Raw genomic sequence first — 11501 nt, forward strand, 5'->3', positions numbered from 1 at the left:
CATACTTTTCAAGAGCCTGACATTTCTGTTTAAGTTTACACAAGGACTTTTTTTATGATCTCATGTAACATTATAATTTTCTTAGACGCTGAATTTAGTTTATTCATTATGTGTGTTAAGTTGTTATGATTTGTGTGTGTTATATAGACTCTTATGATTTGTAGTCTTGACGCCCAATAGCGTGTGAGAATTTTTGATCACGTGAGGCGAAAAATTATGAATGGCCTGCACAAGTGAGAATAAAGTGTAGCGTGCCCGTGGGGAATGTGGTGATCACACAAAAAGAGAATACACGCGTGAACTGTGTTTTAATGGTCACGTTAAACGCTGTGTAGAGAGCCTCTATTAGCATTGGACAAAATGGACTCTTTAAGCCATCTTAGAATGTTGTTACTGCATTTGTGTTTTGTTTTATTCACACGTTTGAGCAACGCTTTATTATAGTAGTCATAATAGTTGAAATAGTCTGACAAAACCTGCTATATTTACCAACATTGTTCATCATCTCTTTTAATATTCATTGCACTACTAAAATGGCATGTTTACAGAGTTGTTTTTTTGTTTTTTTTTTTTTGTATCAAACTGTTGCGTAGGGCTGTGCAAATCAGTACCAAAAGGAATATTGAAGTTGCATAGACACAAAATATTCAGATTGATACTTTGTTGTTTACATGATTTACCTTATTTCCCCACATGATTTCTTACATTTAGTGATGATTTTGGCTCATGTGATCATAACCCTGCCTCTTTTCTCTTCGCTCAGAGTCATGACAGTAACCATGACAACACAGTAATCAAATATGACTGCCAAAGCTGAGAAATGAGAGAGTCTTAGAAGGTTAGAAGGAACACCACAATTTGAACACAGCACATTTCTAACTCTGTCTACATCTCCAAAGCTCAAAATGCTTTTACAAGTTCAGTAGAGATTGGCAATTCCAGTGCTGGTCATCCAAATGATTTTAATGAAGGTGCACACACAGTAGAGCACTTTCTATATTACCACGTGACATCACAAGGTGGAATAGGAGTTTTTTAATAAATGACTTATTATGGGCCCTTTAATCATACGGTTTGTAATGCTGACACCAGCATGTTTTTGGGGTTACATAGGGGAGGGGAGGTGTCCTCAACTAAGAGTAATGTCACTTCAAAATATTATTAGTAGAAGTACAATGTAGTAGTTCAAGAAATTACTCAAGTAAAAGTAAAAAAAAGTGTTAGGGAAAAGCATTGTTTAAATAAGAGTAACTTAACTGTCAGGACATAATATGTGATTTATAATATATAGTATTATATATAGTATAGCGACACTGGAAGAACAAAGGCACAAAATCTGGTATTTTCAAGGAATAGACAAAGTAAACGAGACAAACTAGCCCAGCCCAGTGTCTTTGTTACCTGCAGGTAAGAAGACAGCTGGAGAAAGTTAATCTTAGACCAAGTCAACCTCCGCATGCTGAGGACATGTGCAGCACAGCTCACTAGGATCCTTTCTCTTCAACCTGAGTCTGAAGCTTAAAAGGATATCGGTGCTGTGAGAAACCTCCTGCATTGTGCTAGTGCCCCAAGAAGCCTATACCATCTGGACTTAATGACTTCAGAACAGCTGCTTTGAAGTCTCTTGTTATGAAAGTATTTGAGAGACTTGTTCTGGCTTAGCCCCCTGGTGGCACCTTCCCTGGATCCTCTACAATTTGCCTATCAGGAGCTGGAGTACAGGACACTGATTGCAAACTTTGTGGAATGGTCCCAGGCAAACCATCTGCTCCTGAACGTTGACAAGACCAAGGAACTGGTGATTGACTTCAGGAGAAAGAGGACACCAGTGGAGCCCATCACCATCCAGGGCCATGACATGAAACTAGTGGACTGCTACAAGTACCTTGGTGTACAGGTAAATGGCAGACTGGACCAGAGGGACAACTGTAAAGCTGTGTTTAAGAAGGGCATGAGTTGACTCTACTTCCTGAGAAATCTCAGGTCTTTCAGTGTGTGCAGCAAGTTACTGGAGATGTTCTACCAGTCTGTGGTGGCCAGCTCCCTGTACATGACTGTGGTCTGCTGGGGGGCAGCACCAGTGAAAGGGAGATTGGGCGGATTGACAAACTGATACGTAAAGCTGATCATGTGATCATCTGTGAGCTGGAGGCATTTGTCACAGTGAAGGACAGAAGGACACTGGACAAACTGCTCTCCATCAGGGACATTCCAGCTCACTGCACCAGACTACAGAGGGACAGATAATACTCCCTACAACTGTACAACTGACTCCCCCTGCAGGTATTAAACTACAGAAACACCTGCAGTCCCTTTGGTGGCTGTAAGAAAGGCCCGTGCAATTCAAGTCAATGTGGGGATGAGTTTAAGTTTGACAGTTGTCTTAGCCATAATTCACTGAGTTATGGGTGGGATCATATCACGACATCCTCCGGGCCTTCGCGAATACCCCTGTGATAGCAAATATAAGACAGACTGCAGCGTCTCGCCTCGGAGGCCTCGGACGTGTCTGAAAGAAGGAGAAGAAGAGAGACCGGGAACTGGAGCTCGGAGCCGGAGCTCAGAGTCGAGGCTTGGAGCCAGCGGCTGGGCCTGAGCTTGACGCCCACGGATCCATCCATCTGTAGAGGCCACAATGTGTTTTGTTGTTTTATCTGAAGCCATCTCCTCATTTCCAGCCCTTTGAGTAGCAGTATGAGTACAGTTTTACACAAATAAAAGATATTCACATGACATTTACAGATTAATATTCAAACATCATTGACAACATTCACAGCATGAATAGTTTACACTATTCCTTTTCTTTCTAGGAAGAAAGTAATTTAGCTGACATTGTTTGATCCAATAGCAGTGTATTTTATTTGTGTCTTGGTTATGGCCAGTTCTGAATTTACTTCAGTCAATTTGGTTTATTTGAAGGAGAAACACTGTAGATATTGCAACTCTTTTTTGGAGAGAAGCTACAAAATGTCTTGCTTGCATACAAGTCTCTATCCATCTTCATTTAAGTGACTGCTCCCAGGGTCCAGTTACAGTCATAAAAGAAATTATCTACCCCAAACTATTTGGTTTGGTGAAAAATTCCCTCATAAAGTTCCAATACGATGGAAACAGTAAGGTGGGGGCTTCTCACAGTTTCATGGGCCAACCTGTAATACAGTACCAGTGTTGTGCAAGTTCACACTTTTCATGAACTAGTTCAAAGTTCAGTTCACACTTGTTCAAAGTGAATAGTTCACGTTCATAGTTCACAATTTTAATTTTGAACTAGTTCAAAGTTCAGTTCATTTTATATTTAGATGAGATCTGTAAATGAAAGGCTGCATTTATTTTTCAAACTGACTTCTAGTTTACAACAACTTTACAAGATACACTGTTGGACAAGTGACTTTAAAACTGTAATGTGTTATTTATGACTTGTTACTGTCATTTCTAAGTCATTTGTTACACTACAATATTACTGTATTTAAAATGTAAAACATTACATGACTATTGCAGCACTTTTAATTTACTCTCACCAAAAGAACTGTTAAGATGCTGAACTTTTGCGCCGTATATGGACTGAACCAGGACTGAACCAGGACTAAACCAGGACTAAACCAGGTCTAAACCAGGTCTAAACCAGGACTAAACCAGAACTGAACCAGGTCCAAACCAGGAATAAATCAGGTCTAAACCAGGTCTATACCAGAACTGAACCAGGACTAAACCAGGTCTAAACCAGGACTAAACCAGGACTAAACCAGGACTAAACCAGAACTGAACCAGGACTGAACCAGTTCTAAACCAGGAATAAACCAAGACTAAACCAGGACTGAACCAGAATTGAACCAGGTCTAAACCAGGATTGAACCAGGACTGAACCAGGACTAAACCAGAACTGAACCAGGACTAAACCAGGTCTAAACCAGAACTGAACCAGGACTAAACCAGGACTAAACCAAGACTAAACCAGGACCAAACCAGGACTAATCCTGGACTAGAACTTGGAATCTAGGACCGTCCCTGAGAGAACCCCGAGTGCGATCGGGCGTCAGCTGCGTTTATCTCGGTGGAGCGCGGACTTCTGCGTCGGTCCTTTCGCTCAGGATCACGGTCTACGCGGGCGCACCTCCGGCGTTTCACCGCTGCTGATATCGCGGTGATTTTAGCAAATTTGTATGAAGAAAAACGAAAAACCCACCATTTCAATCCAGGTTAAAAAGCACTGTGACGCGCGTTACTGACTTATGTACCAAGTAAAATAATACGCCGCGCGGAGCAGCACGTCCTGTGTGTGTAGATTTCAGAAAATAGGATCTATCCTATTTTTTGACGCTCTACACGAGCGTAGGCGCGTATCCCCGTCAAAATACACAGAGAGCATGTATCTATTGTTGTATTTGTGCATTTACCATCAGCACATTGTGCTCCCTGTGCAGTTGTGTATCATGTGAAAGAGCCCATCCACATAGACTGTTAATTAGTGCTTTGAAATTTACTTTTGAAATCCTTGCGTTTGCCGTGGTCAGCCTGTACAGAAGGTAAATACAAGCAGCTAAACGCGCCCAGTCAAGTTTAATTGACTTCCCATTGAGAGACACAAGAGCCCGTACGTTCCGCTAAAGCTGCCGGTGGAGTCGCCTGCGCGTGAAGTGCGAGCAGATCGTCACTCCTCAGGTGAAAACAAATTCCGACGTTTAACTGAACCCCAACAGTGACGTACGTCGTTCATCACACATAATTTGAACAAATTCACGTTCAAGTTCTTGATTTACAAAAGTGTTGCGTTCAGTTCAAAGTTCACTGAAAAATGAACGTGTTCAATGAACGCGTTCTTTTGAACTCGTTCATGCTCAACACTGTACAGTACTACATTTAGGAAGGATTTTGACTGCTTATACATAGTTTTAAAAGTATTTGTGAAAATTATGTTGCTAAAATCTGAACCAGCACATGAAAGACAATACTGAAAGACATACTTTTTCTCTTTCATGCAGCAGCATGGTGACTTAAGCTTTTTCTGATAAAACCTTAACTCTACCTGTATGGATTTAAGATATGTCTCGGAGAAAAGTTGCAACAAACACATCACTTGACACCAGAATTCTCCATTTATGATTCTGTGAGCTCCGGGTAGCTGGACATACTCTCCCAAGACCCAGGTTACATTGGTCTTCAAAGCAGAGATTATTCTATCCTGTGGAGAAAAACTCTGCTACTGAAAACTCCAGGCCTCTGTGACAAGTCTGTCTAAAACCCCATAGTGTATAAATTGAGCCTTTGTTAATGTATTGCAATAGTGGAGGTAAAGTTGGCAGTGAAAAATAGTCTATTGTGAGTACATACATTTGGAAAAGATCTGCTGCGACAAGCTGCAATGTCCTAGTAAAAACTGGTGTTGCCATGAGTAGCTCAGGATCATTGTAAACTTCACATGCGCGCACCATGCAGTTTTCAACCTTTTTTGATCTGTCTTGTAAGTCCAGGTCACCATATTTACTAATGTTCCCCAGCAATGCATTTTGCCATGCCCTGGTGACCCCTGTGTCCTGTCCCTGCGTATTGACACATCTGTCAGTATTCATTAATACTCCATCAGCAACATTTCTAGTTTGGCTCTTGGAGAGGGCGGACGCTTTTTCTCTCCTCCCTGTCTTTTATCTTCCCTGCTTTGCTTCTTTGTCTCGTCTAGTCTAGTGTCTATTCTCTATGTCACTTTTGAGAGACTCTCTCTGGTCTGCTCTTCCAAACCTAAATTAACTATGGATTTGATGAATTGTTCTCGCGACTCAATTGACATTTTTTTCAACGAGGAACACAGGTTGAGAGGCAACCGGTTTGCCCCAGTCTGTGGAGGACATAGAAGACATATACCTATTCGAAACCATGATTGCAGGACTTTTGCTGATTGGATTAGGCATGTTTGTACTGTGTGTACTTGTGCTGATTTCACGATTTTTCTACCCCTATGCTCATGTTATGCTGCAGTGTTTATTCCTATCTGCTACCTGTCTTTCAGTCCCGTCCATGTAGATTCCCCCAAATATTGTATTGTATGTTTGTAATGTACAGATGGGGTTATGGGTCCAATTTCGAGTCCTTTGTATGTACATGTACATGTGAAGAAATTGACAAATAAAGGCCATTATTCATTCATTCATTCATTCAATGTGCTGGTCTTGTACATACTGCCAGTATAAATGAATATCTGGGGAGAGAGCCTTTTTGTTTGTGGGCCAGTCATTTTGCAGGTTGAACAAAGAGACAAAAAGTCCATTGCCTGAGAAACAATAGCCCAAGTGTGAACCTGACCGGAATCCAGGGCTTTTAACACCCCTTCTCATTTGTTTGCAAAGGAAACCATTTGAATGTGTCGGGACTAGATAACTAGGTCTAAATTAGTGTGAACTTATCAGAGGATCGAAAGGGCTGTTTTCACTATTTTTGAGTATTTATTTTATTCTAATCATTCTGAATATTTAAATAATTGCAAACTAAGTGCCTACATTATTATTGTTATATTTATGTCTCTTTGTAGGTTTTTGCTTAAAAATGCAAATTCATTTCTTTATGTCATTTTTCTTGTTCTATGGTAAGAGACAGCATATATTATATTTTGGCATTTACAGTGCATGACATTATACACATTTTTAATATCTTCAGCATTTAGGCAAGTATTTAGTTTCCATGAGGTTTATATGGAATACTATTTTATCAATGTGGAGATGAACTGGTATGGTGCTCAGCAGCACTGCAGAGAGTACTACACTGATCTGGCCACGATTTCATCAATAGAGGATTTAAGAAGGCTGAAGGTACCCAATACTTACACCAAAGGCTATACTTGGATCGGATTGGCTGATGACCCTGCTTCATTGAAAGGATTTATGCGTAATAACTCCAACTCATGGAGGTGGTCTGTCACTGGGACCACCAACCCTGGAGGGTATCAGAAGTGGGGACCTTCTGAACCTAACAACGGTGGAGCTCATAGTTATTGTGTATATAGCACTTATGGACTGTGGGCAGATGCTTCATGTGAAGATTCTTTACAGTTTGTGTGCTTTACAGGTAATTCTTCATTTCAACAGTATACTATTGTAAAAATTGCATATTGTTATCTGAAATCAGTGTTTTGTGTAGAGACTACAGCTCCAAATTTATCTTGGCTCTCTGGACTGCTAATGGTTTTGAATAAAATAAAAATAAAATAAATAAATAAAAATACTATAATTATCTTAATAACCATCACATCTTTTTGAGCCTGGATTTAAACGCGGTCAGAGTAGAAGCCTGTCTTCAAAGAAGACTCTTTTGGGTTTCTGCTACTTAAAACTGAAATGCTGGTTCTTACTGACTTAGGCACCAGCAGTATATCAGTCTCTGAGTTCCTCAGAGTGTGAGATGGTGCATATGGCACTAACATGTCACAGATGTACTTTGGTGCTAGGCCATGGAGAAACTTGTACACAAGCAAAGCTGCTTTAAAGTCTATTCTCTGAGCCACAGGAAGCCAGTGCAGAGACCTGAGCATTGGAATTATGTGCTTGTACTTCCTGATTCATCAGGACCTGAGCTGCAGAGTACTGGATGTTCTGCTGCTCTCTCACAGCTCATTTGGTAAAGCCAGTGAGCAGGCCATTACAGTAGTCTAACCTACTGGAGACCACTGGATAAGTCTTTCCAAGTCTGCTTTATACAGTATACATTAGATTTTTGTTATGTTTTTTTAGATGGAAAAAGGCCGCAGATGTTATTGATTAGATATGGCTGTTAAAGTTCAAGTCTGACTCCATTATTACCTTGAGATTTCTAACCTGATTTGAAGGTTTTAGAGAGAGAAACTAGAGGTGAGACTAGCTGTCACTTTCCATTGGTCCTGCTGCCAGTGAACCATAGATTTGAGAGTTGCCTGCATAGTTGTGGTAGAACACATTATTGTTGTATTTTAGTTTTTCACAGGTTTCAGAATCAGAACTAAACTTATTAAAGTTTTAAATGTATTTAAAAAAACAACAACAACAACATAATGTATATATTTCTGTCAGTGAACATGTGAGTCACTTTAGAACGCACAGACAAATGTGCTGTATTTATGAAGACGTTTATAAAATGCCTCCCCATTTTTCAATTTATGTATACTACTAGTCAAAGGTTTGGACACAAACATTTAATTTGTTTCTTTTTTCTTTCCAGGATTTTTCAGATTGTATTGTATTGTTTTTATCTTTATCTTTACTGTATTATTTTCTTATTGCTCTTCTGACTTATAACAACACATATACATACATACATTTTATTTATGCTTTACAGAACTAAAATGCATAATATATTTAATATTATTATTCTTATTAACAATTAGAAGAGCAATAAGAAAATAATACTGTAAAGATAAAAACAGTGAATCATATAGAGAAAAGTTAAACATTAAAAGCTGTTCTAAAGAGATGGGTCTTGAGATTTTTCATGAAGGTGGTGAGATCAGTGCAGTCATGGAGTTGCTGCAATAGGAAGTTCCAAAGGGTAGGGGTGGCGATGGAGAAGACTCTGGCTCCCCAGTTTTGGAGCTAGATCCTACAGGGACAGGAGGTTGGTGTCGGAAGAGCAGAGGAAACTGAGGTTGCAGATAACTGGGGGATGGAGAAGGTGTGGTGTGGTCACAGTTAAATTGGAATTGGTTTTGGATAGATTTGGAAATGTTTTGGGACAAATTCTGATTATATTTATTTCGTCACAGCTTAGTTTGAGAAAGTTTTGCTGGAGCTACATTTTGATTTCAGATGGACTGGAGGTGAGTGTGAATGGGTGGTGGAGTTGATGGCTTTGGTGATAATGTACAGTTGTATGTTATCAGTGTAACAGTGGAAATGTAGACCATGTTGACGGATGATGTTTCTGAGGGGGATGATGTAGAGGATGAACAGAAGAGGACCAAGTGCCGAAGCGGGAGTGAAGGATAGAATGACTGATGATGTCGAATGCTGCTGTGAGGTCCAGGAGGATGAGGATAGTGAGGTGGCCAGAGTCAGAGTCTTTGGAGACTCTGAGTAAAGCTGTTTCTGTGGTGTGTTGTTTACACAAGGCGGATTGGATTCAAACAGACTGTTGGAATTGATGTGGTTTTAAGTTAATGATCGTTGGATTTCACTAACATAATTTCAGTAACAAACTTTTTAACAAACATTTTTTGAATAAAGCTTCTCCATGGCCTAGCACCAAAGTACATCTATGACATGTTAGTGCCATATGAAAGAAACTTTTAAAAAATTATTTACTATATAACAATATAATAACAATTGGCAACAAGATTTCAGGCCTCATAATGCTACACAGATTTTTTAATTTGCATATTTTGTATATTAAAAGAATATTTTTGTAGAATTTTGTATTAGCCCAATAGTTGAAGGGAAAAAGCATGAGGCTGCACTGTGGGACCCAGCACCCAAAGACATGAACCCTCAATGCATTATGATAGTGGTGTCCATTACAGTCTAGTGCAGTCCAGCCTACCTTTGCTTCCGCTGTAGAGATTATGCCTCTAATGACGTAGGTCAAGATAACAAGGACTGAGCTGGCAGTCATGGTGGTCATCTGGACACCGTTTTTGCTATCAAGACCTACAGCATCGCCAAATACTGCATTGCAAAATAAACCTTTTGGAGCTTTTTACCATGTTATAACACTGTTCCTTCATCAAAACCATCCCTGAGGAATATGTCATTATTTTAGCAATATCTCTCACTCTGACAAAAAACATTTTCGTTTTTTCTATTACATTTTCTGAAGCTTCTCATAAAGCTGGCACAACTAATCACGTAAGACACGAAACAATTCAGAATGTTTGAAAAAGTAAACTTTGTGAACACAAAACACAATCATCAGATTTGTCCAGACACTGGCCAAAGAATGGTGTGACACTTCTAAACACGCAGTCTGAAGTCAGAGAAGGGTGTGAGTCTGAGACCTGTAAAACCAGTATCACATGGTTTCTGATGGTTTGAGAGTGAGATTAATGCTGTAAATATGTGCCAAATTTTATCCAACCATTTAGGGAATGATAAAAGACATTTTTTACAAGTCTGTGCTTTTTAGCAGTTGGTATCTTAACTGTTCCTGACTTGGACCTCTGAATCACTGAACGAAAACCTGTTTCACACAAGTTTTCTTTGCAGAAGTTACATTGTGTTTCTAATGCTTCTATGCCTGTCTATGGGTCTGTGAACTTTGGTAAGAGTGTGCAGTATTTAAGTAAACAGACTAAAGCATGTGCATTGAGAGTGTTAACAGTTGTAATCTGTGTTTAAATTGTTTATCATTGTGTTTAGGTTCTGCAAAAATGTTTTCTAGTTTTGATTTGAGAGTCTAATACACAATATGGAAATAACAATCCATAATGGTGTTGGCTAGAAAAAAAGGGAAGGGCAGTTTCACTCTAAAACTCCTCCCTTTGGGTCTGCATTAGTTTACTCAGAGCAGTATAAAATCCTATTGGCTCAAGCCAGTTCCTTTAAAATGGCTTAATTGCAAAAACAGTCTCCAGATAACTACCATTGAAACTTTCTCAAAACAAAACAATATAGTTATTTTGCTAACATTTTCTATGAACATTTCAGGGTCATCAAAAGGTTCAAAAAATTACACCTTTATCAATACTCAAATGACCTGGGAGAATGCTCAGAACTACTGCAGACAGCGCTACACAGACCTGGCCATGATTGAAAAGGAGACTGAAAACTCAGCAGTGGTTTCCATCATATCAAACAATACAGTGTGGATTGGCCTGTACAGAGTGCCTTTTAGGTGGTCTGATGGCAGTACCAGCACATTCACAAACTGGGCTATCAGTCAACCCGATAATTTTGACAATACCCAACACTGTGTTAAAGTAGACCGAAGCCTGCAATGGTATGACGCATTTTGTGCTGATGTTAAATTTGCATTCCACTGTGAAAAACGTGGGTGACTGATTTATTTGCTTCATTTACAACAAATAATAAACAGTACTGTATAACGTTTAATGTTTGTTCGGCAGCTGTATATATTTAGTTAAAATAACCCTCCAGGCTGCTGTTGACCTTTCAGACATTTCTAATTCCACCTTAAAGCAGGTATTTCACACATCCTCATATTTACTCTCTCAACAATTCATGTCTCATTTCATTTATCCTTTTTTTCAGATGCAGGAACACCTTGAGAACATGGGACTCACAGATTTCAATCTTCAGTGGAGTCTTGTTTAGAATTGTCCAAAGGTACCCTGTTTGTATGAATTCCTTTTTCTTGTATATTTGACCCTCAACACACATTCATGTTTCTTTGTAGATTGCACATCTCAAAAGTACAACAGCACACTACGGATTCAGAAAGGATACACAATACAGGATGTCTTTATTTTGTAAGGCACTATCTCAGCTCTGGATAGCGTCAGAATTTACAGAAACCAAATGATAATTGAAGTTCTTGAAATGTTTTAAATTACTTATCATTAAAAAAAGGGTTTCAATTCATAGCCCTGTTAG

This window comes from Boleophthalmus pectinirostris, unplaced genomic scaffold (assembly GCF_026225935.1).
Source record: "Boleophthalmus pectinirostris isolate CB_2022bp ecotype Guang Dong unplaced genomic scaffold, ASM2622593v1 HiC_scaffold_22, whole genome shotgun sequence".
Taxonomy (NCBI): Eukaryota; Metazoa; Chordata; class Actinopteri; order Gobiiformes; family Gobiidae; genus Boleophthalmus; species Boleophthalmus pectinirostris.